General features: G+C 31.1%; 1 long non-coding RNA gene across 2 annotated transcripts in view; it reads left to right on the top strand.

Moving 5' to 3' along the window:
* The window catches only part of LOC127276962 (uncharacterized), a 169055-nt gene that overhangs the window by 130249 nt on the left and 10972 nt on the right, over positions 1–27834 (top strand). The window contains exons 4-5 of one of the 2 annotated variants that reach the window (XR_007842291.1): positions 14988–15121; positions 23554–24425. This is a non-coding gene — a long non-coding RNA (uncharacterized LOC127276962). Of the gene's footprint in view, positions 1–14987; positions 15122–23553; positions 24426–27834 lie in introns of those variants that run through there. The other variant, XR_007842290.1, reaches the window with a different exon arrangement.

Genomic DNA, 27834 nt, shown 5'->3' with positions numbered 1-27834 from the left:
TGAATCGACTCAAAATTGAACGAATTTTTTTCAGATATTTTGGTAATAGTACAATTGCGGAGATCATTTCACTATTTAATTTGAATATGAAAAAAAAGAAAATCAATGACAATATGCAATTTGATAATTAAAAAGTGACAGCTTATAAACATAACCTAAAATGCATGAGAAAAAATTTGTCGATAAAATCAATATAGCCGAGCTTTTTAGAAGGTAGATGGCAGCACTCATCTATTTTCTTTCTTTAAATTTTTTCTGAATCGTTTTTATAAAAAGCAAAACTGCCATCTACCTTCTAAAAAGCTCGGCTATATTGATTTTATCGACAAATTTTTTCTCATGCATTTTAGGTTATGTTTATAAGCTGTCACTTTTTAATTATCGAATTGCACATTGTCTTTGATTTTCTGTTATTTTCATTTTCAAATTAAATAGTGAAATGGTCTCCGCAATTGTACTATTACCAAAATATCTGAAAAAAATTCCTTTAATTTTGAGTCGATTCAATTCGGCCATGATTGATATAAATTGATTCAATTTTTTGCATCAAAAAATGAGACCGTTTCGTGTATCATTTCTAAAAATGATAAACAAAACGATCTCTTTTTGATATAACTTATGTGCATCAAAACGTTGCAATAGAAAAAGAGACAACCAAGTTTACTGTGTCTTTAAAGATGAAAAAAAATTGTATTGATAAAAGAAATCAGAACATAAGACGAACGTAAGATTTTAAAAAAGTGCTCTTGCTTTCGTAATCGGCTTCGCCGATTTGAATGAGTAACTTGACGCTGAGACCATCGGCATGCAGCTGCACTTGCAACGAAATGAAAACAGAGCAGATGCATATGTTATTACAGGTTTCGCCTTTCGAAATTCTACACCGATCCACATGATCGCCAGAGACATCCACCCTTCGATAGATCCCATAGATCTCGCAAAGTTCCACATATGAAATCCAAAAGCTAAGATTTTTCTTGATTCTTTTTTTACTACTATTTTTTTTATTTCTTAACAGCGATTATTTCATCGCTATATACACTCGAATCATTTGATCCAAATTAGATCAACTTTTCAGTTGGTCTAATTGTATTTTTTAATTTAATTAGGTACACTGCTCTCCAAATTTGAATCAGCGTATATAGGCTGAAAACAAGTGAAATTTCACTAATTCATTAGTTTATATACGCTGATTGGAATTAGTGGTATAATTATAGCTAAGAATAATGCCAGATTTCGCTTATTCAAATTTAGAGAGTGGGTAACAAAAAATAATGATATTGTGTTTATTTAAAAATTCTTAATATTTTTAAAATATTTTAGTACACTTTTAATATTAATTTAATTATTAAACTATAAATGAACTATATCTCAATTATATAAAAGTGATCGACTACTGGGTGTTTTACCTTACGCTAATTGGAATTAGTACAGTATATTATTAATGCACACCGAATAAAATGATGCTACAAAATTAACTATATTTCGTTAGTTAAATTTTTTTGAGTTGTATTAAGCAAATTTTAAGTACACGGAGAGAAATAGATGGTACTGAGTACTATCTAGATACACTGTTAGAAACTTCTGTCGGAATTTTTTGTAAATAGCAACTGAAGTTTTATGCTTTTATGATTCCCGATACAAGTATACGTATAGTGAAATAAGCTAATTTTATGAAGATGTTTCTACTTACTTTTTTTTAAAAAAAAAATTGTATGATGTATATTCCAAGAACAGATTTTTAACACTTTTCTTTACTATATTTTTTTATTAATTTCAATATTTTTAACTATTTTACACTACTCATGACAGCACCGAAACTTCCCTGAACCTTGACTGAACCTCGCTTGACGAGGTTCGGGAACTTGAGTCGCGAGGTCCAAACGAGGTTGAGTTGATGTTTAAATGTCCGCGCATAATAAAGGTCAGTCACAGAGGTTGGATGAATATTGGATTTGAATTTCCGTTAAATATTAAAATTAAAGATTCTTGGCATATTGTGAGGGGATATTTAAGGAAATTAAAAATTCAAGATTTGTTAAATGTAATCGTTAAATATTCTGGAAATTTAGAAGGAGCATAAATACGGAAAAATAAAAAGAAAGCAAATGAATTTAAAAACCCAATGGGAAAAATTAATAATTAATAATTGGGGAGCAAATTTTCAAAACCTGATAAATCCATATTTTCTTATTTCGAGAAATTGAAACAAATGACTTTTCTCATGACACTGAAGTTACCAACGTTGAATCGACGAAAAGAATTTTTTTTTTCCTAAGATTGAAGATTTCCCCGCCTTAATTGAGAATTTTTAGTATTTAAAGATGTATTCGGGACCAAAATAAAGAAGTTTCAATTTAAAAAAATTGGTTCTTGGCCTTTAAACTAATCTGAAAACGAAAAATTCGTTCGTCGATTCGTCGAATCAACGTTGGTAACTTCAGCGTCATCTTTTCTCACATAACCACTGCAGTTACTTTTAAAATATAAAATTTGTAATAGTTTAATTTCTATAACAATGTTTTTATATTCAAGACGTTCTGTTTTTAATTAAACTTTATCATAATTTAATGATTTACAGGTATTGGTAATTTTTTCTAATAAAAAACATAAAAATTATAACTCATCTTGGTTATGTCCAAAAGTTTTTGAATTGAAAATTCGCTGTTAACAAATTTTTATTCTTAAATTTAACAGCGACAGGAAGATTTGTGAGGTCCTTAAAATATTAAATTTATGTTTATCTCCATTTTTTTGAAAAATGGATTTATCAGATTTTGAAAATTTGCTCCTCAATTAAATGAAAATAAAAAAATGGTCATCAAAGTATTAGTGAAACCATTTCTTCCAAAAAAGAATTTGTCTCAAATCCAATAAATAGGAGAGACATCGGGCAGAAAAAAAAATTTCGACAAGAAAAAAATTTTCGATCACTGCTTATATACCAATCTAATGGCACCTCAACTGCGAGAAACAGTTATGATGTTCGCCCTCCCTGTGGCGTTGAGGGAACTAAAGTCCAGAGCTGAGCCCTCAGCGCAGCGCGGGAACATTTGAAAAATTTGATTTTATTAGATATTTTATTTTATTTTAAATATGACAAATAATTAACTTAATAAATAATTAATGTCATAAATAATTATTTATTTCGCTTATTCAAGCGAGGTTCAGTCAAGGTTCAGGAAAGTTTCGGTGCTGTCCGGGGCACTCAAACTTCACAACTATATTTTCACAGCGCATTTTCGGTTATGGCATTCTTTTGGCTTTTCCAACCTGCGCGTAAATAGCTGTGCGCATCCAAATTTTGTTGAAGTAACTTGAATTTTTGTTACAGTTTCGTAATTTTCAGGAAATCTCTCTCTTTTCAAAACTGTTTCAAAAATTTCAGTTACAATGTCTTAAATTTTCTGTTACAGTTACTTTTTTCCCCTTACGCAACTTAGAAATCAGTTACTGATTTAGAATTTTCAGTAACATTTTGTATTTTTAAGTAAAGTTTGGCAAATTTTCGTTAAAAGTATAACTGACTTTAGCTTTCAGTAACATTATTTTAAAAATTATGATATTTTTGTATCTTAATTTTGACGGAAAATTCAGAACATTTCTAACAGTGTAGTACCAGGTACCATATTTGATCTTACATATACGGACAGAAATCTAGATTCTATATTACCCGCGTGGAAATGGAACCATGGGTAAAATCATAAAAACTATGGGCGAAATCGATTGCCAAGGTAAAAACGATTAGACCCATGGTTTAAACTTTGGAAAAAATCTCAAAAACCATTGCTCATGTCCGTTTCCCATGGTACAATTTCCCATGGGAAATTTTTTTTTATAATTTTACAGATTTTTGACCATTGCTAAAATATTGGAAACCATGGGAAAATTAATTTTTTAATTTTACTAATTTTGGACCATTGTGAAAATCTTGGAAACCATGGGAATTTTTTTTTTTATTTTACGGATTTTGGACCATGGATAAAAACTTGCGAACCATGAGAAATTTTTTTTCTATTTTACGGATTTTGGACCATGGCTAAAAACTTGCGAAACATGGAAAAAAAATTTTTAATTATACGGATTTTGGACCATTGCTGAAATTTTGCTAACCATGGGAAATTTTTTTTTCTTTATACGTGCATGCAAAAACCTCGTTTGGCAACCACTTTCAGCTATCCAAAATAGTCGAATCCCTCACTGTACGCGCGGACGATGAGCAAAGTATTTTGCTCACCGTTAAGCGGTGGCCAAAACATTTTGCTCATCGTCCGCGCGCACAATGAGGGAGTCGGCCATTTTGAATAGCTGCAAGTAGCTGTCAAACGAGGTTATGCCTGCACTTATAAAGAAAAATATGGTTCGATACTCGTTGCCTCACGAGCGTATGCCCATTACTCGTGTAATGAGCAAAACGCTCGTTTGGCCCCTTGTATCGAAATATACTATTTCTATTTTACGGATTTTGGACCATAGCTAACAACTTGCGAACCATGGGAAAATTAATTTTTTTATTTTACGGACTTTGGACCATTGCTAAAATCTTGCGAAACATGGCAAATTAATTTTTTAATTTTATTAATTTTAGACCATTTTAGAGGTCGTGCTTTCATTACGTGAAATGTTTTTAGTAAAAGAATTTTTTAAGTGTACACGGTTTAAAGTCATTTCGCGAAACCTAACCTTACTCTCTATTAGCCGATTGTGGAGTGTTTTTACATGTTTTTTTACATCAAAGTGAAGTTATTTCTTAATTTCATATTTTAAATTGAAGAAAATAAGTCATTGAATGTTTATTTCGTCTAATGTCAATAATCTATTAGGAATTATTAGGAATGAATACCGAAATACCTGAACCATAACTATAATATTTATTGTGACTTATTTTAAACACGTTAATTATACTTATTTTTGTGGGTAGCATTTACCAGGTTTTATTGGTAGAGAGTACCATGAACGTTAGTTAAAATGACTGATTTTTTTAGTGACTAAAACTTAAAATTTATAAGATAATTTTACCAAAGAAGCTTTGCAATCACTTTAACGAACCCCTGCGCTTGGTAAAATTTTGGTAAACGGGTATCAAGTTTTTTTTCGGTGTGAGACAAATAAATTTTATTTGTCTTAAATAAACGGAAATAAAAGATTTCGATGGAAGTAAAATCCATTTCGCTTAATTCAGCAAATGCTGTCTTAAAATTAAAAATGTTGCATCTTAAAATAAGACTTTCTCATTGCCTTAAAAAAACACTTTCTTTTTATACTGTCTTGGATTAAATTTAGGGTTCAGAACAAAAAGTTTCAAAAAATTCTTTTCCTTTACATTTTTTGACCACTTTATTATATATTTATGTATTAGACCTAGAATATGTGATTTGAGAATAATCTCGATAAAAGAGGAACCATTTGAAAATGAAGCGAAAAATAAAAATTGACGCGTGCCATTGAATAAAACTCACTAAACCGAAAGTAAAAACGTGAAAAAAAGACGAGTTTATCGGTTTTAGGTCTTTAAAATAAATGTATGCGTGCGTGCGTGTGTGTGAGTGTGATTCGAATGGAATGTGTGGAATGAAGGTATATCAGAGGAGGATCCATAACAAAATACCAAAAGTTCAATGATGGTCAAAGAGGGTGGCGGAGTGTGAATGGGTGAGGAGCAAATTTTTTTTTTTTTTTGAAGTCTGTAACAACGCGACGAGGATTAGTGCCTCAAAATCCCCATATACGTCGAGATTTTTTTGGTAGATATGCGCGCTTGGGCACATGTATTATATATACATATATGGAGAGAGAGAGAGAGAGAGGGGGGGGGCAAGAACAAGGTGCATTGGCGAGTATAATATAGAACAACAAGAAGAAGTAGAAAAAGAAAAAAAACTGCCACCTTGAATAGAGATGAAGATATAAGCCCCCGCACGAAAATGGACAGGCGTGGGCGGCCTGTATACTCGCAAGATCAAAGCGGAGAATTTTCAGCGATTGAAATATTGAATGCCATGGCGCGCTGTTAAATCCTTTTCTTCTTACAATTTCTTTCACCTTTATTATTATTTCTTTTTCTTGTTGTTTTTACGCTGAAATTTTGAAGCTCGTTTCTAAAGTGGAAAGAACGCAAATTTTCAGACGACGCTAAAATTAAGTAAACAGTAATATAACTCTCTCTCCCCCCCCCCCCCTCTCTCTCTCTCTCTCTCTCTCTCTCTCTCTCTCTCTATATATATATATATATATATATATATATATATAATAAATAATGTATAAATATAAATATATAAATGAAATATATATATATATATATATATATATATATTTTAATTTCATTCTTATGAAATTTCATTCTTCTTCTAATATATATATATATATATATAGTAATTATAAATATACTATACATTATAAATTGTGATTGGAAAGAATGAAATTTTCGATTGTGAATCGTAGAAAAGAATGAGGGTCAAAATGAAAATAGATTTTTGTCAGATTGACGAAAATGCACTTAACGCTTGAAAGGAACCAAAGGTGAGGACCAACGGAGGATTCAATCACTCGTCAGTTTATTCCGCTTTTATGTTATCTCATATGCGGATCGCTGAAACGAAATTTAACATTTTGTTTGAAATCCGACTCACGTTCTGTGAAGTCACGGAGTGAGGTATATAACATAAAGGTGGGTCAAATTTTTCGTGGATTTATATATATATATATATTTTTATATATACATATACATATTTATGTGTCTTGACACGGTGAAAGGGATCTTATAGTAAGGAGAAGTAAGGTCCCTTTCGCCGTGTCAGGACACATATGTATAGGAATTCGTTCTAATGTTGGACTATGAAAAAATGATTATTTGAAAGTTCGACGTACGTTAAATTAATTTTAATTTGTAGTTTGAGAAATGTCTAAAGGATGCGTGAAATATTTTGTCATGATTGGGTGAGAATTTTAAATCGTTCTTCCTTTTTTTTTCTTTTTATAGAGAATTTTTAATATTACTTCCTTCTTCCTTCGTAAATATATATATAGAATATGTATATGACATAAATTGTCAATTTTTAAATTTTAGAATCTTTAATTTACTTTTTTTTCTCTAATAGTAATGTCAATTTTACTTGTTTTATACCCAGACCTCATACTTCGGCCATCCTAAAGAGTTTAAAAAGAATGGGAGACTGATATATTTTTTTAAAAGATGAATATTACTTCCATAAAAAATACGAAGAGGTGTCAAATTCTAAATCCTAAAATGAAGAATTGATGTTTACTAAAATAATATAAACATTTTTTAATTCAATTAAAACTTTTTTTTAAAACAATAAACACCTCTTATGTAGGCTGCGATCATTGAAGAGAGAGAGAGAGACAACAGTTGGAAGATGCTGAATCGCGAATCCCGGAAGAGACTAAAGATCAAGTAAAAGAGAATCGAACGAGAAAGGAGCGGCCATCGAACGTCGCCGGAGGGTTCAGGTGTTCATAAAACGCACCAAAGAGCGCAAGGTGTCCCGGAAGTAGGAGCACACTTCCGGTACCTCTTTCAAGATTCCACAGTGTAAAGTCGCGATATGGTGTGGTTAAGAAGCGCAATGAAAAAGACTTAAAGGCAGAAGTTGTTACTTTTTGCTCTTCATACACAGTCTTGCCCCGCCCCCTCTCTCTCTCTCTAGTTATACATATAGCAACCTTGATCACAGTGAAGTCTCTCAAATACCACAGAAAACACACACACATACAAAAACACATTTTACTCTGTAATGGCCGCGACTCTCAAACACAGGAAGAGGAACAGGTTTCTTCATAATTTTTCATCGGTTCTTATCTTTTGCCTTAATCTCCGCACCGGGATACTAAAGGGTGGTGGGGGGAGTGATGCTGTTGGCGAGAGTTGGCATTTACACAACAGCGGATATGGAAGTTACCACTGCTCGAAACGATACGCGGACTGTCTCAAGGTCATTTCCATAAAAGTGTTTGCAGAGGAGGCTCGAGTTACCAATCACTATAGTGATTGACGTGAAAGGTATTTATTTAATTAGACACGAGGATTCTAATGAATTTTTAAGATTTTAAAAGGACAATTATTTATTATTAAGAAACATTTCGTCATTTATTCTTGTAAATTAGTAGTAATTATTTTAAGTAAAGAACTCTTTGTAGCTGGGGTTGGAAACATCGGATAGTTATCGAGTCCAGGTTTTGTATTAACCTGCACGAAAAAAGATTTTACGACGAGAACGAGCTATTTGGGAATATAATTAGTATGAAGAACGACACATCCAACCCCAGTGGGAAATTTACCATTGGCAAAAGAGTGGCCCAATATAGGACCATCATTGGTCCTATAATGGCCCTTTGATGGTTACCATTTTGGCAAATTCCCACTGGGAGGTGTGAATTAAGTTTCACCGCAATAGCCGAATGTTTAGTCGATTTCGCTAAAGTGATGAATTTACCCGAGGCGAAATTTAAGGCCTACTTTACAAGGAGTAAAGTAGGGTTAAACAGACCTTCCTTAGCTTCCTCAACCAGTCGCAAATTTCCCTTTCTTCCACGTTGGAATTCAAAGGAGGGTTTACGGGAGTCTACAAGATCCAAAAGAGGGCCTATTTAGGTTCTAAGGGGAGCTAAAGAGGATTCAAATTTCGCCTCGGGTAGGTTTAATCTTTCTGGTCATCCATTTTGGGAATATAATATCGCTCATTCATTTTTGACGAAATGTTTGACTGTTATGACAAAAAAATTCTCAGATATAGTTGTACTTTTTTCTGTGTGTTTAGATATTACAAAAATTACAAATAACTTTTTCTTTTAAAAATTTTTCTTAAGTCTAAAATTTTTTTTTTCTGTGTGCAATAAAAGAAAAGAAATACGATACTTTGACGAAGTTGAAGTATATCTACACGGAAAAAAGAGGTTTGGTAAATGTAAGTAAACTGATGAGTTTGGTTGACTGTAGAGCAGTTGTTGTAACCAAATGAATAGTTGTCTTAACTGAAGTGGTTCGGTTGTTAGAACTAAACTCGAGTGGTTGTTTCAGTTCGGTTATTTGAACCGAAGTTTGTTTTTAACAAACAAACTAATCTGAATTAGTAAAAATGTTTACTAATTTGAATTAGTGACTCACTTTTTGCTTACAAATTAGTAAAATTTTACTAATTATTAGTAACTTTAACTAACAATTAGTAAAGTTTAACTAATTCTAAAGCAAAAAGTGAGTCTATCTTAAATTTTACTAATTGTTAGTAAATTAATAATAATAAGTAAAATAATAATATTAGTAATAATACTAATAATTATTAAAATTTTACTAATTCATAAGCAAAAAGTGAGTCACTAATTTAAATTAGTAAACATTTTTACTAATTCAGATTTAGAGAGTAAACAAAACAATTATTCAAATAATTTTTTCAACTTACATGTTAACGAAAATGAAAATTTGAATTTGTTTATAAAAAACAGCGATTTTTTATAAACAAATTAAATTTTTTTTAATTAAGGCGCGATTTTTTTATTTTTTTTTAATTTTTACACACATAAAAATAAAAAGAAAATTTTGTAATAAGTTTTGGAGTGGGCCTGATGATCCTTTTGTTTATGTATAATTTTTTTAAAAGAATTTTACTTTTTTTTTATTTATCAAAATAAAATGTATTTTAATTTGCTTTTCTATTAGTTTACTAGTAGATCCTAGTGCCAAAACACTTTACATTTTGAAAAATAAAAAAAAACGAAAAAACAGTAAAATTTTATTTTTAAACAAAAGGATCATCAGGCCCACTCCAAAACTTATTACAAAATTTTTTTTTTATTTTTATGTGTGTAAAAATTAAAAAAAAATAAAAAAAAACGCGCCTAAATTTAAAAAAATTTAATTTGTTTATGAAAAATCGCTGTTTTTTATAAACAAATTCAAAATTTTTTTTTTCGTTATCATATTTTGAAAGTCGATAAAAAACTGAAACTTTTTTGTATGTTAATCATAATTCCTAAATTCAATACTTTTAGAGTTACATGTCATTGAAATTAGGTGTATTTCAAAAAAACTTGAAAAAATCAGATTTTTAAAAATTCATAACTCGAAAAAAATACGTAAACCTTTTTTTTCTACAAAGAATAAGGAAAAATTTATTTAGACGAATTTAAAAGGTCAGAGGTAAATCTCACGTGGAATCGCCCATATACATATATATATATATCAAAGGAATTTCAATACTTCCACGAAACGATTATAAGGACAAAAAAATATTTGGTGATGAAAAGTAGCCGCCTACGGTTCTTCCGTTTTTTCATTCCCGAAAAGACGAACAGTGTGCTTTTGAATTGAGTCGCAAAATACGGGACCCCGAATGAAGAGAAAAAGAGCAGAAAGAAGAAGAGGGGGAGGGTTTAGAGGAGCACCCTGCTTCAGCGAATTAGAGGAGGCAAGCCATCAGCATTCTTACCAAGCAAAAAATGATTCCATTCACGACGATTCAACGGGACAATAATGCCCTTTTGTACGGGCATGGTGCTCTTATTGCTGTAGGTGTAAACGTGAAAACGAGGTCAATTCTCTTATCGACAAGAAGACAATAGTCTTCCTGGGCTACAATGCATCTTATTATAAGATAAATTTGTAGTCACTTTTAAGATGTTTCAAAATAACTCTTAAAATAATGAATTAATTTTTATTATATATCGCGATATCAGACCTGACGTAACATTCTGTTCTGTCCTTATTTAATTTTGAATATTATATAATCGATATTCATTCTCATCATTTTGCATTATGATCTCAAATGAAATAATTTTTTTTATTTTATAGCAATGGCGAATTGAAAAGTTAAATACTTTCTTGAATCAATTGTAAATAGAGTTATTTAAAATTGTTTAACTAGAATACAAAAGATTAATTTCATTGTGAGAGGTCAATGTGTTCAATTTTTAATTTTTAAAAAATCTTTAAATTTATATGTGAAAAAAAGTGAGAAAACGATAAACGAGATATTTGGATGGAAAAAATTAACGAAATCAATTCTTATAATTTTGTGAGACCTTGTGAACCTGGGCACTTTGTCATCATTATCAACGTCATCCTCTTCATTCACCCCCTCCTCTTCATTAATCTTCGCAAGTCGTGACTCCATGGTTGTACGGCCCAAAAAAACCGTCCTCAAGACTTTTTTACTCCCGTTCAATGTCACACACAGACACACACTTTTCACAATCTGCCGCGTCATCAGTCATTCTTTGACTTTTTTTCTTTTTATACCTGAAGGAACCATTCGTCAGTTATTTATATATATATATATATATGAACAATGATTTTTCTATGGTTCTCAAGTACAATTTTTAGAGGGAAGATGTTGTCGACCAAATAACAGGGTTCAGGAAATTCTTAATGGTCATTAACAGTGTCGATTCTACAAAAAGAAAAAATGACTATCTTTTCTTTTCTATACATAGTTTCATATATATATATATATATATATATATATATATATATATATATATATATATATATATATATTTAGGGAGACACTCAAAAAATATTATGCCCCAAATTCAAAAGATTAATTCAAAACTCTCAAAAAACTGTTTTCTCGTTAAATTATATATACAAATTAAGAAGAAATTTAATTCGGAAAGAAAAAGTTCTTAGGTAACTTATAGTTTTTTAGAAAATAAAATTCTTATTATATACTGTAAAAGAAAGTATACACGGAGAGAAGGGCGAAGTAGATCTTACTACTATATCTCAGTTAAGGGGACTTTCTGGTTTAGAATTAACAAAAAAGGAAGGTTTTAAAACTTTTATTGTAAGAACAGTATTAAAGAAATTGTAAAAACTATTTTTGGACATTGTAGCACATTGCGTAGAGAAAATTTAAAAAATATGTTTGAGTGTATTTAGTTCAATTTCATAGCTGTAGGTGGCGTCTTCCAAAAGATACCTTTTTTTTGGTACGTTAGTTTCCGGGCAACCTGTAATACATAAATTCAAGTTCCAAACGGGAATCTCTTCATAAGGATTTATTCTGGGGCCTAAACCTCAAAAACGATTTTTTTTAAAGGTTTTTTTATTTTTTATGTACATTTTTCTCAAAAACTCGCAAAAACGCCGTGTTTTTGGGTCAATTTACCTCCATATAAAAACACAGGGGGTAGAAATATGAGTTTTTAGAGGTTTAGGCCCCAGTTTTTTAAATAAAGAATCGAAAAATTTTTGGGATTTCAAAATCGGTTCGGTAGATTTCGAGAAAAGCTCTGTACCAGTTTGAAAAATGAGTTTTCGAGAAAAACGCGTTCAAAGTTTTCATAACATAGTTCATTGAGTCATGAATATCAAACAACTTTTTATTACAACAGAACTTCGTATCCCGCTGTTTTTAGGGTCGCTGATTACAAATTTGATGTCCGTTTTGGAAAATTCAAAATGGCGGATCCAATATGGCGGACGAAAAAATAAAAATTCAACCGGATTTGCTTAAAACTTGCTACTCGGGGGTTTTTGGGGTCGCTGATTACGAATTTGATGTCAGTTTTTGAAAATTCAAAATGTCGGGTCCAATATGGCGGATTACAAAATAAAAAATTAACTTTTTTAATTAATTAAAACGTTCCTAGAACGTTAATGTTTTGTGCCTATATTCATAACTAGCAATCTCAAAAGGCCACAAGTAACCATTTTCAACTAAATTTAATTAATTTCTTAATCTTTGTCCGCCATATTAGATCCGCCATTTTGTATTTTCAAAAACTGACATCAAATTCGTAATCAGCTACCCCAAAAACCCCCGAGTAACAAGTTTTAAGCAAATCCGCTTGAATTTTTATTTTTTCGTCCGCCATATTAGATCCGCCATTTTGTATTTTCAAAAACTGACATCAAATTCGTAATCAGCGACCCCAAAAACCCCCGAGTAACAAGTTTTAAGCAAATCCGGTTGAATTTTTATTTTTCGTCCGCCATATTGGATCCGCCATTTTGTATTTTCAAAAACTGACATCAAATTCGTAATCAGCGACCCCAAAAACCCTCGAGTAACATGTTTCAAGCTAATATCAATAAAAGAGGAACACCAAATATGTAAATAAGATAACTGTAGATTGTTGTTGAAATACATACCGTCATAAATATTGTTATAACTTTTGTTTTTGTACATATTTTTTAAAAAACGTTTTGGGACAGTAATTCTATGATACTATGGAACATTTTTAAGCAAAAAAAAAATCGATTTTTTTGAAATTCTAAACCAGAAAGTCCCCTTAAATCAACTAGACAGTATCGTTCATTTTGGACGGACTAAATAGTCAGTTAAATGAACGATACTGTTTAGTAAAAAAATTTACACGATTATTGATAGAAAAAAATTTACCGACAGAAACGTAATGTAGAAATCTGATTGGTTGTCCGCAATCTGGTTAATTGTGGACAACCAATCAGATTTGTGCATTTTTATTCTGTCGGTAAATTATTTTGTGTGATAGAACTATAGTAGTCCCTTTGACTAAGCTGTTTAGTAGAATCTGGACTAATCCTGTTTAGTAGAATATATTATATATAGTAGAAAACTACTAATTCATGGAGTAAATCGGCTTACTAATTTAAAATAGCAAAAAATACGTTTTACTCCATGAATTAGTAGTTTTCTACTACCAACCAGTAGCGTTTTCTACTAAAAAAGAGTCAAAACTGTTACTAATTCAATTGGTAAACGAATCCGTACTCTTTCATTAGTAGAAAACTACTAATTTAAATTTCGAAAGTACATTTAATTAAACAAAGTGTCTAGACGGACATCAAAAAACGTCTAAACGTCCGTCTATAGCCACCCGACTTTTTCCGTAGAATACTTTCGGCCATTTCCGACCCCCTCCCCCTTCCAGGTTTCCTTAAAATATTCAATATAATTCCATATAGACGGACAAAATTATTTTATCCGGCTAGACGGTCGTATAGACTTAGCGTTAATGAAATTTTCCCATTTTCTAATTTGGTAAAGTTATATAAAAAATAAGGTAAAAATTTTTTCCTTGACATTGAATCAAGAAAACCTATATACTTGACCGTATTCAATTTCTTGATCCAAGAAAATTTACTTCAAACTAATAAAAAATTTTTCGATCAAGAAAATATTGATATTTAATTCGGTCACTTTTTTGGTTTTTATATATAAAAAAGTGGGAATTAGAAAAAAAATTCTTGGGTCCGGTACATTTTGATCACCCTGTATATATTTTGTGTGTGTGTAAAAGGTAAGAGGGGGGATGTACAAGTTGATTCTAACACATCAGAGACGTGAACTATAATCGCCATGGGAACCACTTTTTCTGTTAGAAGAAACGACTCAAGACAACGACGATGACGACCATTTACCTGTTGCCGTTGTTCATCTTATTCCGCGTGTGTCTTGAGTGAACCTCGAGGCGTGTCGAATCCTGGTTGCCCGACGAACTAACGGAATGACAGCAAATGCAAGATGGGACCTCATCCTCCTTGAATGGAAAGAGAAGAAGATTCGAGAGACGAGATATTTACAACATTCCGTCTCCACCTTGGAGTGATTCAACCTTTTTTTGCAATTTGATTCCAGCTAACAACTTTACAGAGTGTGTGTGTGTGTGTGTGTGTGAGTTTACGGGGCAAAAGCCTTTTTATACAAGGTCAGTCGGTGATCTCAAAATCATCCCAGAAACTCTTGTGCTCATCTTTTTTTATACTGGAAGCTCTCTAGAAGCAATTTTTACACCCAAACCGAGAATAATTGATTACTGGAAAAATATTTCTTGTGGGGATTTTACATTAAGTACTCAAAAAAATTGTTTCAGTGAAATAATTAATTTAAGTGTTTTCATTTACCGGAAAAATGTCTTATTAGAAACAGTCCCTTATTACAATAAAAATAGTATATTAAGAAAATTTTATAAAAAAGTATTTACATTTCATCTTATGAATAATAACTCTCATTATAAACATATCCTTTTGTCTTCTTTTTCTTCTTCAGGTAAGCACTGTGAAATATAGCTTGTGGCCGACCCCGGTGATTATAGACAAACAGAAGGGAACACGAAAGAAGAAAAAAGGCGGTCTCGTTCGCAGTTATCCTCGCGGCAGGACGTCCCTTCTGTATATAAGTTCGTGAGTATATACACCAAAAAGACCTGTTAATTTTTTACGGCTAGGAAGCTACACCCAACTGTGACTCTTATTATTAAAATTTAATTTCTTTTTATTTTTGCTATACTCCTCGTTTTTATAGCTTTCAATTTCTTTTGTTTCATTATTCCTTAATTTCCCCTACACTGAGAAAAATAATTTCGCAATAATAAGAAAATAATTTAGTTGAAAATTTTTAGTTGGCGTTACTAAAATACGGTTGTCACAACAGAATATAAAGTGTCAATAAATCGGGAAGTTTAGTTGGCTCTACCAAAAAATATATTTGAAGCTTTCATATTTACGAATAGTTTGGTTCTCAGTACTAAATTGCTGGCATGCTGAATTGCGCGCACGCGCTGTTCTCGTAAATATGGCGTCGCTTCCCATTTACGGGATGTCAACATTAACCCTACGTCGTTCGCGTGGTGAAGTTGCAGTATTAAAGTTTTTCAGACATTTTTTTAAAAAACAGTTTGTGTAGTGAGAATAAATACATAAAACTTGTTAAAAGAACGAAAGTTTTTTTCAAGCTTAAAAACAATAATTTAGTTGTGCGAAACAAAAAATTTGGTAGACCGATCAAACCGATCCATCAAACAAATTTAGTTCTGACAACCAAACGGCTTAGTTGCATCTATATTAAATAAAAAATTTGGTAGAGAGAACCAAACTTTGGTAGATGATACTAAACATTTTCCTCAGTGATAACATGTTTTCACATTTCTAAAATTTACTTCCATTTCTCTTTTTCTATGACATACATATAAAGACATTAAAATTGGAATACAAATAAATTTACGAATTTTTTTTCTTAAAATCAACTTATCCACAGCTGGTGAATATATATATATATATATATATATATTTTTTTTTCTTTTGTTAAAAACTTTATGAAAAGAGAATTTTATAACTTTGAAAATAAATTCATAATATAATCTAATTTTGAAATTAGAGATAGTTTGTTGTTGATAGAAAGAGAAGGTAAAATGAGAAACAAATGGTTTATATTCGAAAAATCGATTGAAATGGAAGTGAGGCTTCATTCAACACCATGAATAAATTTTCGTGGATGAGAAATGGGTACCTTAAGGTTATTGGTCGAGAGATGGGCGAGGGGTTTTCTTTTTTTAGCGGGACGATGGGTATCGCATAACTCGACTGAACCCGTAGCATCATTAGGATACAACCAAACTTGAGGTCTCACACAGGCTCTTCCTTCCTTCTTGGGTCTCTTCGTCGAATTCTCAATCGGGAGTGTTCAAGAGAGAGAAGAAAAAGAGGAATGTAAACGACCACAAAACGACCAGCTAGGGCAGGCTACTGATACATACAAGGTTAAATCTGAGAGAGAGAGGGGGGGGGGTTAAACACGTATGCAAGGAATGCTAAAAAAATGTCGATGAAGATTTCTAAGTCCTTCCGACAAAATAAGATTTTTGTATCCTGTTTGGTTGATCCTGGAATTTTTTTTTTAAATTATATTTCGTATCCTCACAATTAAAACTATGTATATTGATTAACACCTTCACTGTGTAACAGAAATAAAGCTTATTTCGTGCCACTAGTGTGCAAAAAAAATTTTTTTTAAAAGAAAAACTTTTAACCCCTTCGCAGTGTAGCAAAAGCAAAAATAAAGCTTCAGTGCCCCGTATGTGGGAAAAAAATTTTTTTTTTTAAATTGATATTAAAAAAAACCCGAAAATCTAAGAATACCCATTGACAAGTTTATTGTATTGTTAAAATAATGAAGTAAATGATTATTAAAATAATGAAGTAAACTATCGATAATTTATCATATTTTGTGTCTACTTATTTTTTTTGAGATGCCTCTATAGCGGTCATGCACACTGGTGGCAAGACATTTTTATGCCTCTATAGAGGTCAATAACAGTGAAGGGGTTAAATCATAGACCTCGAAATACGAAGAATACCCCCATTATTTTTTTCAAATGCTACTATAGAGCTCATACACATTGGTGGCACGACATTTTTATGCGTCTATAGCGATCAATCACAGTGAAGGGATTAAAAAACATTGTAGGTTCATTGTTTTCTTCTAAGTTTCAGCATCACAAACATACAATAATATAATAAATCCGATCAAAACTATTCTTATACATTCGTTTAAAAGATTGAAAGGAATCATTGGATTCATTAAATTAAAAAACATGTAGGTATTACAAAACCCACACGAAAAGCCGATTATTCAATTTGTGATATAATTAAATAGCGTTTCTCAAATAAAAAACAGTTTTTTGTACAAAAAATAAATAACAGAAGAAGAATCTTATTAGACTTGATTGTGGGAAAAATGAGAGTATATAGAAATAGTGGAACGGATTAAAGATCCAATTACACGGTAGTTTTGGTGGGCGCGCGATATTGCACAGCAGGGAAGAACTATATGTATGAGTTTGAAAAGCGAAGAGTCCTTTGTTCCGAGGACGTTTATAATACAGGCCACGCGTTCTCGGACGTTCGTTCTGCCGCAAAACATTAGGGATAAGAGAGAGTAGTCGTTGCTTCCCCTCCCCCTATCTTTACTCCCCTAACCATCGAAAGCATTGCTCTCGTTTTAGGGGTAAATGCGGAGGGGTTATAAAGAAGGGGTGGGTGTGGGGGGATTAGGTTGGGTAATATTCCATTCTCGCCATTTTGTCAGCATAGGAAACATTATGCAAATGCCACAGGCAAAAAAGAGGGAGCCAAAATATATATTCTCTTCATTGAAGGATTCACCACGTGCGTTGTCGGAGCACCCCGGGATCAATCTGGTTCTTGTTCTTCTTTAGATGATGTGCCTTATTCAATTCGAAATTCCTTCAGAATGCACGTGTGCATAGATACGGAGGGATCGGGTTGCTCCTAGAATTAGGGATTATTCGGACCTGATTCATCAAAATTCGACGAACTCGTTTTCATTTTCGACAAGTCTTATATATTTTAAAAAAGTCTTCTAATCATATTAGACCTTTAACCTTTTTCTATTTTCCGCATCTGAGTATAAATATTATTGAAAAATTATTATGTCTTTTATTTTCTTTTTTATTTTAGAGCAAAAAAGATACGAAATGTGTATGACGTGAATAAAATCAGTTTTTAAATCAGTGATTGGAAGCACCTGCGGGCATCGAGATAGAGAGATTATGTTTTTTCGTATCTCCCCTTTTCACGTGTCACACTTGACTCACGTGGCCCAAAAATATATATATATATATATATATATATATATATATATATATATATGTGAATGTGTGTATATATAATATTCTCAGGCACCCCAATCATTCGAAGCAGGTTTTTGAAAGATGGTTGTGATGATTTTTCTACGAATCTTTTGGGGTGTATACTTATTATACACATACACACATATTCAATTTTTATATGTATATATAGAGAGCAGGGGTGGCAGAGTTCCTTCTTTCTAATCCCAACTGCCGTGACTTGTTCTTTTGTAAAAGTCGACAACGATTCAGGTCACCTGATCATCACCTTTAATATATTTTCTTTTCACTTTAATCATCATACGTAATGACGGTGAGTTTCTTCTGTTGATGATTTTTCACAGAATCTTTACATCCACTATAAAATGTGAAGTCTTTCAATCATTTTTAATTCCTTTTTCTTTTAGGATTTTGGTATATTAAAATCCATATTTCACTGATAAAAATTAAACTCTTAAATCACAATAAATAAATAATAATATTTTATACTTTTTGGTATACTTTAGTGAGATTTAACATGATTTAACATGGTCGTTCATACTCTCTAAATCTGAATTAGTATAGTTTTCTACCATAGTCAAAACTGTTACTAATTCAATTGGTAAAAGAATCCGTACTCTTTCATTAGTAGAAAACTATTAATTAAGATTTAGAGAGTACTATTTCGCGATACAGATGTATGTTTGATGTACAGAATTTTAATATTTATTTCTTTAAAATAATACATTAAGAATTATTTCAAACCAAATTATTGACCTATCCTGAATTTTTAGGTTCTTAAATATTTACCTCTTTATTTATCCTGAATTTTTAGGTTACTTTCTCCTTTCGGCCTAAATTTTGACGTTATATTTTAATTCTTCTAAAATTTTATCATTGATTCCATAATTTTTCTTGTAATAAATATATATATTAATCAGGTGCATTGCATTTTAATCAAAAGTGTAACGTGCGATCACATTAAATGGGGAATTATTATTAAAGTTTCGAATTATATGGAGCGCTATATAAAGATTTTTTTAACAATATATCAAACTGTCATAAAATAATCCCTCGCATGTGTGTCATTTTGTGGGCCGACGAGTGAGTGTCTTTATGTACATATATGTGTCTTGCGAGGAACTGTTTCTCTTCCGCTTAGTTCGTTATATATTTAAGGGTGGAATTCACTCTCTCGACAGCCTTTATATTAGCCTTAGGGATCGAATCGTGTGTGGAGGGCAACCCTCGGTCGTGTGTCAGACAATGAGCCAAACCCGTGTTCGGTCCAAACCCAACGAAATCTTCTCTAGATGCTTTCCCACGACTCCTCCTACGACCGTTACAGGTATCTTTTCACTTTTTAAATCGGATCCGCGCCACTGATGCATTCCCCGTATATATGTATGAGCAGTGTAAGACCCCGTTTCCGCGAGACTATTGAATCTTGGAAAAAGTAAAAAGAAGAGATAAAAAAACATCAAGGGGCAGAAAAGACCCGAAATATATAACTTGGAGTGTGTGTGTGTGTGTGTGTGTGAGAGAGAGAGAGAGAGAGAGAGAGAGAGAGAGAGAGAGAGAGAGACGGGGGATATGTCCGCTTTTTAACTTGAGTCAGAATAGAGAGTCTCCATTGTAAGCAAACACGTATTTCATAACGAGCAGCGCCTCAAGGAATTTGATGATTCTTTGCCACTTTTTTTGGATGAACTGCGACGGGAATACAGTGCCGTTATGTCACTTTTTTCCCTGCTTTTTAAAAATATTATATAATTTAAGTTAAAATATTTTTTTATTCTACTATTTTTATCTTATTTATTTTATTAATTCTTCTTCTTATTATTTAAAATAAAATAAAATAATAACATAAATAACACACATAGCATTTTTGCTATTTTGCATACTTTCTGAAGTAAATAAAAGAAAGTAATCTTGCACTAAAAAAGGTGTAATTATAACAAACACATACAGGCAAATTCAAATTTATTGGGGTATTACCTATAGGTAATACCCGAGTTGAAATTTGAATCCTCTTTAGCTCCACCTACACACTAAAAAAGAAATCTTGATTTCAGCCTATTTTTGAGGCTGAATTTAAGGTGTAAACGGAGTCAGACCAATTAAAAAAGGACAGACTTATGCAAAATATATGGGCTTAATTTAAGGTGTAAACGGCTTAAGACTTTGTTTTTACTGTGTAGAACCTAAATAAGCCCTCTTTTGGATCTTTTACACCGAAAAAAATTTCTGGTCTTATCAACAGGATCTCTAGCGCCATCTATAAAACTCGGTTGGAGTATTCAACAAAACGCTGAGGTTTGGGAAACAAACAAATTTCATAGAGTGTGCGTACTAACGCAAATCTGTTCCCAATTTGTGTGTTTGAAACACAATTTTCTTACAGTTTACATGACAATTTATAGAATTGTCTTTTCTGAAATTTGTAGTGTTTTCGCTACAAGAAATTTTTTTCCGTGTAGACTTCCGTAGGCTCTACTTTGAATCCAAATGTGGAAAAAATAAAATTTGCACACATTCCAGACAGCTAAGGAGGGTCTGTTAACCTCTACTTTACTTCTAGAAAAGTAGGCCTTTTTCGTCTCGGGTAATTCAGAGATGATTATTGTAGTTACATTGGGAGTACTGCAAAAAGAAGTATCTTATATTAAGATGTTTTGGTAGACTTTTTAAGACATTAAGATGATTAAAATGTCTTGATGTCTTGAAAACGCTACCAAATATCTTAAAATAAAATACTTCTTTTTGCAGAGAGCGCGCATGATTGATAAAGATTAATATTGAACATATACACTGTAAAAAAATTAGGGAGTTAACGTTACTGGGAGTTGGGAGTTAAATTTTTCAAGTTAAAAATCAACTCAAAAAAGGAGTTAATAATGAAACCAACTCCTTAGGCATAAAATTAACTCGAAAAGCATTAACTCCCTTCGCTTCAACTCCAAAAGGGTGGGACTTTTATAGCATCCCCTAGGGAGTTGAAATTCAACTCCTTTTTTTTACAGTGCATTTATTACTATTATTATCGACGTTGTCATTACCATCGCCATTATCCCATTACATGGTCGAAGGATCGATTAGTTTCGATGCCTAAGTATAGGAAACAGGTCAAATTTTTAAGAATCTTCATTTCCTCATGTTGTTGTTGTTGTTGTTGTTGTTGTAATAAGGTAAAGAAAAAACTTCAAATTGAAGTGTCTTCTTTTTATAGTATTTAAAAGCTCCACTTTTCGCACCATTGACCTGGTCGTGTGTCGGTTTTAAAAGGAAAGGGAAAAGACCACAGAAAAGTCTATTATAAAATGTGTATAGAATAAGAAACCTATGATAATGTATATGACGAAAAAAGAAAACGCAAGGGAATAAAACGTGCCTGTGATGATTTGAGTCTTGAACACTAAAAATCTCTGAACCAGGGGTGCCGCACCATTGTGTGTCACAAAAGTTGCGCAAGAGAACTTTTTCCCATATATATATATATATATATATATATATATATATATATATATAGGTAAGCAGAACATTCTTCATATAGTGGGCACTCTCCAATACAAAAAAGACCTATGAATTCGATTTGCATCTTGTGCAAACTCAACTTCCTTTTGTCCATATTTCCAGGAAAAGACCTGTATCTTTCTTTTTTTGAGATTGATTTATTTTTTCTCTCTCTTCTTTTCGTATGATATCCTATAATAATCTTTTTCAGAATTTATTGCCCGTGCTGAAGATCTTTACAATTTTTTCTTTAATATTTCGGACAATAGAATTTTTACAGAATGTATTTTTTTATTTCACTGAATAAGTGTTATCCGTTTCATATATGTATGACGCTAAAAAGAGAAATGGGACTTTAATGGTGAAACATTGTAGGTTATGTTTAGTGTTAGTTTTAAATTGATTAAATATTCATTTTTAATTATCTAAAATAAAAAACAATTTATATTGTATATTTTGAATTTAATTAAATACATAAACATCAGTAGATTGTATTAAGAGTTGATCCTCTTTGTGTATGTTATAATATATATAATTTTTTGATAGAGGATATATTTATTTTTATTTTATTTAATAATGAAAAAAATTGTTTCTTTTTTGAGAAAATAGAAGATAATTATTGTAAAGAAATTTCAAGAAAGGAAAGAAACGAAGGAATAGATGAGGTGTATCCAGGCATTAATCAGATATATATATATACAATATATATAGAAAAGGAAAGCGCCCTATTAGTATTTACCAGTCGAAATGTCAAGTCGATAACCGATTTGCAAAGTTCGCGCCTCTTCCCTGAACAAATTCGAATGGAGCAATTCGTAATTTTTACGACGTTTACGTTACCTTAAATCCCGTTCACACCCCTTACATAACGGTTCAAGGATCATCTTTCCCCCCTCTCTTCTTTTCTCCCATCTTCCTCCTTTCTTTAAGATATTCTTTCTCTTTTCCTTTCCCTTCTTTTCTATCGTCTCTTGTGTAATAGGGTTGTAACATGTGTATTTCACAAACATGAACTCTATGCTATATGTGTCTCTATTAATGAGTCTTGTATGTGAGTGTGTGGGTGTCAGGTGAAAAGTTTAGATTATGCAAGTAATTACAATTCATTCAGTATCCTTATCCCCTTCCATTCTGCATCTGTTATTCTTTTTAAAGATTTGAGACTTTCTTTTTACAGTCATTTTCTAAATTTTAATTCTCGATTTAAAACTATGTCAATGTGTCAAGTTAAAATTTTATTCCATTTAAATAAAAAATTCTTTCTAATAGAATATAAATTTTTTGCGGTTATGTTCAGAAATCTACTTTACCGACTTAATACATCTTTGCAAAAAAATGAAAAATTTGTTTCTATTAATTCTTATAAAAATACGCAGATACTAATTTTTTCTGTGTACTTTTACGATTTCCAAACTTTCAACAAAAATAGAATTCTATATTTATAAGATATGGACAAGTAAAAAATGACATGACTTTAGAAATAATAATTACATATTTGATACAAATAAATATTTATTTGATAATAGTCAAGTAACTGATTATTTGAATTAAATAAATATTTTTTTCAGTGTAAAATATTCAATTTAAAACAGTTGACATGTTGCCTCTCATTTACCATCCAATAAAAAACCTTTTGATTATAAAATGAAGTTTTTTGTTTTTGATGATATCAAGTCTCTAACGTTTATGTTACAGCATACGTACATATTACACATGGCGATTCGCAGGCGATTATTTCATAAGCATTCCCAAGAGTTGAAGTCTCGCGATTGCGAAAAGAGAAGACTTACTCCCACTCGACTTTACCGTAATTAAAACAATTGTAGAATAAATTATATGATTATTTTTCCTAATGGGGGTGAGGGAGAATAAGAAAACTTTTAATGTCAATTAAAGTCACTGAATTAATCAAATTTAGTAATAAAGAAAAAGACAGTGCATGCAAAGCACATGAAAATGTATCGAAATATCTCGATGGTCGAAAAAATCGAATGTAAGAAAAAATGAACTTTGCTTTCCACAGTATCTAAATCAATATTCATTTTATGAAAATCACCTTAAATTATTGTTCCACATATATATTTTGCATAACTTACTTAAATGCAATAAATATACACTTGCAAAGCATTTATTTGTTGTAAATGTTTGCAGCTGTCATGAATCAGAAACGAACATAACCTACATTTAGTTGAAATCATCTGATTGGCCCAAGACAAAATAGCGCACGCTTTTTTAAAATAATGAAATATATTAAATTATAATAAAATAATTAAAATAAATTAAATTATTATGAAAATAATATTACCTTGAATAAAAAGTAATTATGTACCCATAATTCTTTCCAAATTCAGATTTTCGTATTCGAATTTGTTGAATAATAAATAAAATAAATTTGAATGGAGGAAATCCCAAGTACAACATCATAAGCATAAAATCAATGTAAAATCTATTTTACCGACTGAAGATAAAAATGAAATTTTCTTTATCTTAAGCAGGTAAAACATGACTTTTTTCGTTGCATCGCAGCCAGTATAAGATCAATTTACATTTTTTTGACATTTCTTATATAGGCAGTATTTTATAATATTTATATTTGTATAATTTTATAATGCTTTTTAAAAATATTTTCTTTATATTCTATTTTATTGACTACATATGTTTATAGAATAGTATGTTTTATTTATATACTAGCGCCTCCGACGGCCTTTGGCCGTCTCCGTTGCTTCTATTCTTTGTCCATTCAATTTAATTTTTAATTTATGTTTCATAATTTATTACAATTATTTTATTAAATATTTAATAATATTGTTAACAAAATGCAAAAAGGCATGTAATTATACAGAAAGTTTCAAACAGAATAATAATAATCCATTATATTTGTAGTCTGAAAATGATAATAATTGTTGAATAATTTTTTTTTAAAACTAAAAACACTTTTTTATTGAGGGTGAAATATATGAAAAAATAATGAATAATTAATGGTGAATCAATAGTGCGAATAAAATCTACGCTTAATATTAGTAATAATTAAAACAATCATCTTCTAAGTTTTGGAATATTTTTATTTCTGGAATAATATAAATATGAATGAGATTCATCAAATTATCTCAAAATCAATCATATAAAGATCAACTAATTAAATGATTTATTAATTTGGCTGCAGCCAGATTTACTCCGAAAACTGGAATTAAACATTTAAAATTTATAGCAATCTCTGAAATCCAGGGCAACATTCGCGTCTGACAAAAGTAAAAATAAGCTCGTTTATCAGTTATGTGATTCACGGGCTGTCTATTAAGAAACTGTCTCGTTAGACTTTCTCTGTGCATTTTTATTCAATGCTGAAATTTTATTTTTATGCGGAATCAATAAACTTTTATATTTGCTATCATTATGAAGGTATTCATCTATACATTTGTGTCTATTTTAGCTTGCATTTGAAATTGAATTATATTTATTAATCGATTACTTTGCGTTTTATCAGCTCCTCCAAGAGAATTTTTTATTTGAACCTTATGTACATATATTCATGTGTATATATTTGAAAATTTTAATCTTTGATAATTAGATTTTTTTATAATGTTTTCTTTCTATAAAACTGTTGAAAATTTATATCTTTTACCTATACATGTATACTATATACTAAATTTTAAATCCGTCCGACAACATATAGAGTCCTTACACTATATACCTCCAGGCGATCTGAATACTACAAGGATTTCCTATCCTTGAGTCCTTTGATCTTTAAGATGCTGAAAAAGGGGACCAAATCGGAAATACAAAGGGCATCTGCTTAGTATTTCTCAATAGAAGAGAAAGCTAGTCTTCAAAAAAAGTGTAAATAAATATATCTTTCTTTGTTGACATTCTCTCCTTTTCTAAGCGCACACAAACATACATACGCACATTTATCTCCATGTATTACAAAAAGATTTTGCCACCATCGTCGCTATTTCAAGAAAACGCTGTACTAACAAACCTGAGAACATAACCTCAAACATAGTTCTAAAGTAAGGGACAAGAGAACGCGCTGGTTTTGACGTTAAAATTTGAAAACCTTAACTCAAAGTTAGGTGTAGATATTTAGAGCCTAAATATTATTTTATAAACCTGAAAACATAATCTCAAAGTTAGGTGAAATGTAGTGGTCAAGAAACACACATTACTACAAAATTGAAGGTAATGAATTAATTATACATAGCTCAAGAGATATTCACACTATTCTACCATCCTTCTTACTCCTACTCCTCAATTTAGGCAAAGATCATAGGGCAACAGGCGAACATAACCCGAAAAATAATGTCAACAATCTTAGCCAAATCTGTTTCAAGTATCACACTTACTGCAATCTATATACATAGAAAAAACCTCAAATCCTCAACCTCAAAATGAGTGTTTCTGTGTATTACAAAAAAATTTGGCCGTCACAGGAGGAGGAGGAATGACGAAGAGGAGGCGGCTGATGGTTAAAATACGAATAAATCTGAAAACATAACCTCAAGTAATAGTTCAGGACCAAAATACAAATAAAACTAAAAACATCTCAAAATTATATTAAAATAGCTTAATTCAAATAACTGAGTAAGATAAGTATATTAAAATTTAGATTTAAATGAAACCTAATTGGATCGCAAACAAATTTTGGAATGCTTCGGAAACATATATTTATCAAAAATTCAACACTGATTGAACATCAATACAACAATTTTGTCAAGGTAATATTTTGTTTAAGAATTTAGTCATAAATACAATATATGTTGAGAACCTTACATATAAATTATAAACCAATTATTTACGCAATATATAGAATTGATATTATCGCAGATATCGAAATATGCTATACAAATTACATCTAAATAAAATCGACTTATTGTCTTTATATTTTTTTCAGTGTGTATTATTCAAATATCATGGCGTATTTGAGTGTAAATTTAGACCGTAAACATCGATAGTATAACTAAATAGGCGTTTATAAATTTTTATCTCTTGGTTTTATGAAATAGTACTTTTGTCACTCACAAAGGCGAACTTGTACGCTAATTTGTTTTTGAATTGAATTTCAGGCTTGAATATAAATATAAATATATATAAGTATGTGTATGCTAAGACCGGAAGTTGTCGTTATTTGTAAATGTCGTTTCCTTCTTGGAAAGACTCTTCACAGCGTTGCACTTAGACATCGCTTCTTATTACCTCCTCTTCCATTATTGACTCGACTTCGTCTTTCCCATTGTCGCATGCATCCTCTTATTTGTTTTCTCCTTCTCTCTCTCAAACCTAATGAGTTGAATCAGACTCAATTTGAAGTGCAACAAAAATGAGCCAATGCTGATCGACATAGAACGTTGCGCCATCAACTTAGTGACTCATTTTTGTTGCACTTGAAATAGAGTCTGAATTGAACTAATTTTGAATTCAGGTTTTTTCCAAACTGGAAAGAAGAAATTACAAATTGAAAAGTCACTTTTATGGCAAACATGTCTGAGAACCACGATTATATTTTGAATAAATATTGAAATATTTATTGTCATTTTTTGGAAGAGTAGTGAATTTACGAGGGGGAACAGATTGAGAATTGCAATATACCGGAGGCATCTTCATTGGTGACATCCAAAAGGTTCCACGATCACGTAGAGGTGCTTTCACAAACGGGACACGTTATGCGATTTTAGCAACCAGGCCTACGTGATTTGAATTAAATTTTGCCAATTTAAGCAGGAGAGAAAAGGGTTCGACGTGGAAAGTTATGTATTTTAAAACCTTTTTATTCTAAACGTGGAATCAAGAAATATTGTAAACTTATTGGTTTTATGGATAGTTAATATTTATATATCAATATTAATTAATTATATAATTATATTCAGTTTATACATATATCTATATATTTCCCTTAGAAATTAGAAAAATAAAGTAACAGAAAAAACCGAAAACTTATTCATGAAAAGGAATTTAAAGGTTATTATTCTAACATTATTT

The sequence above is a fragment of the Leptopilina boulardi genome, unplaced genomic scaffold (genome assembly GCF_019393585.1).
Source record: "Leptopilina boulardi isolate dan_hultmark-lab unplaced genomic scaffold, ZJU_Lbou_2.1 LbouV2_107, whole genome shotgun sequence".
NCBI lineage: Eukaryota > Metazoa > Arthropoda > Insecta > Hymenoptera > Figitidae > Leptopilina > Leptopilina boulardi.
Note: the sequence above shows the minus strand (reverse complement) of the source record. Positions and strands in the feature narration are given on the sequence as shown.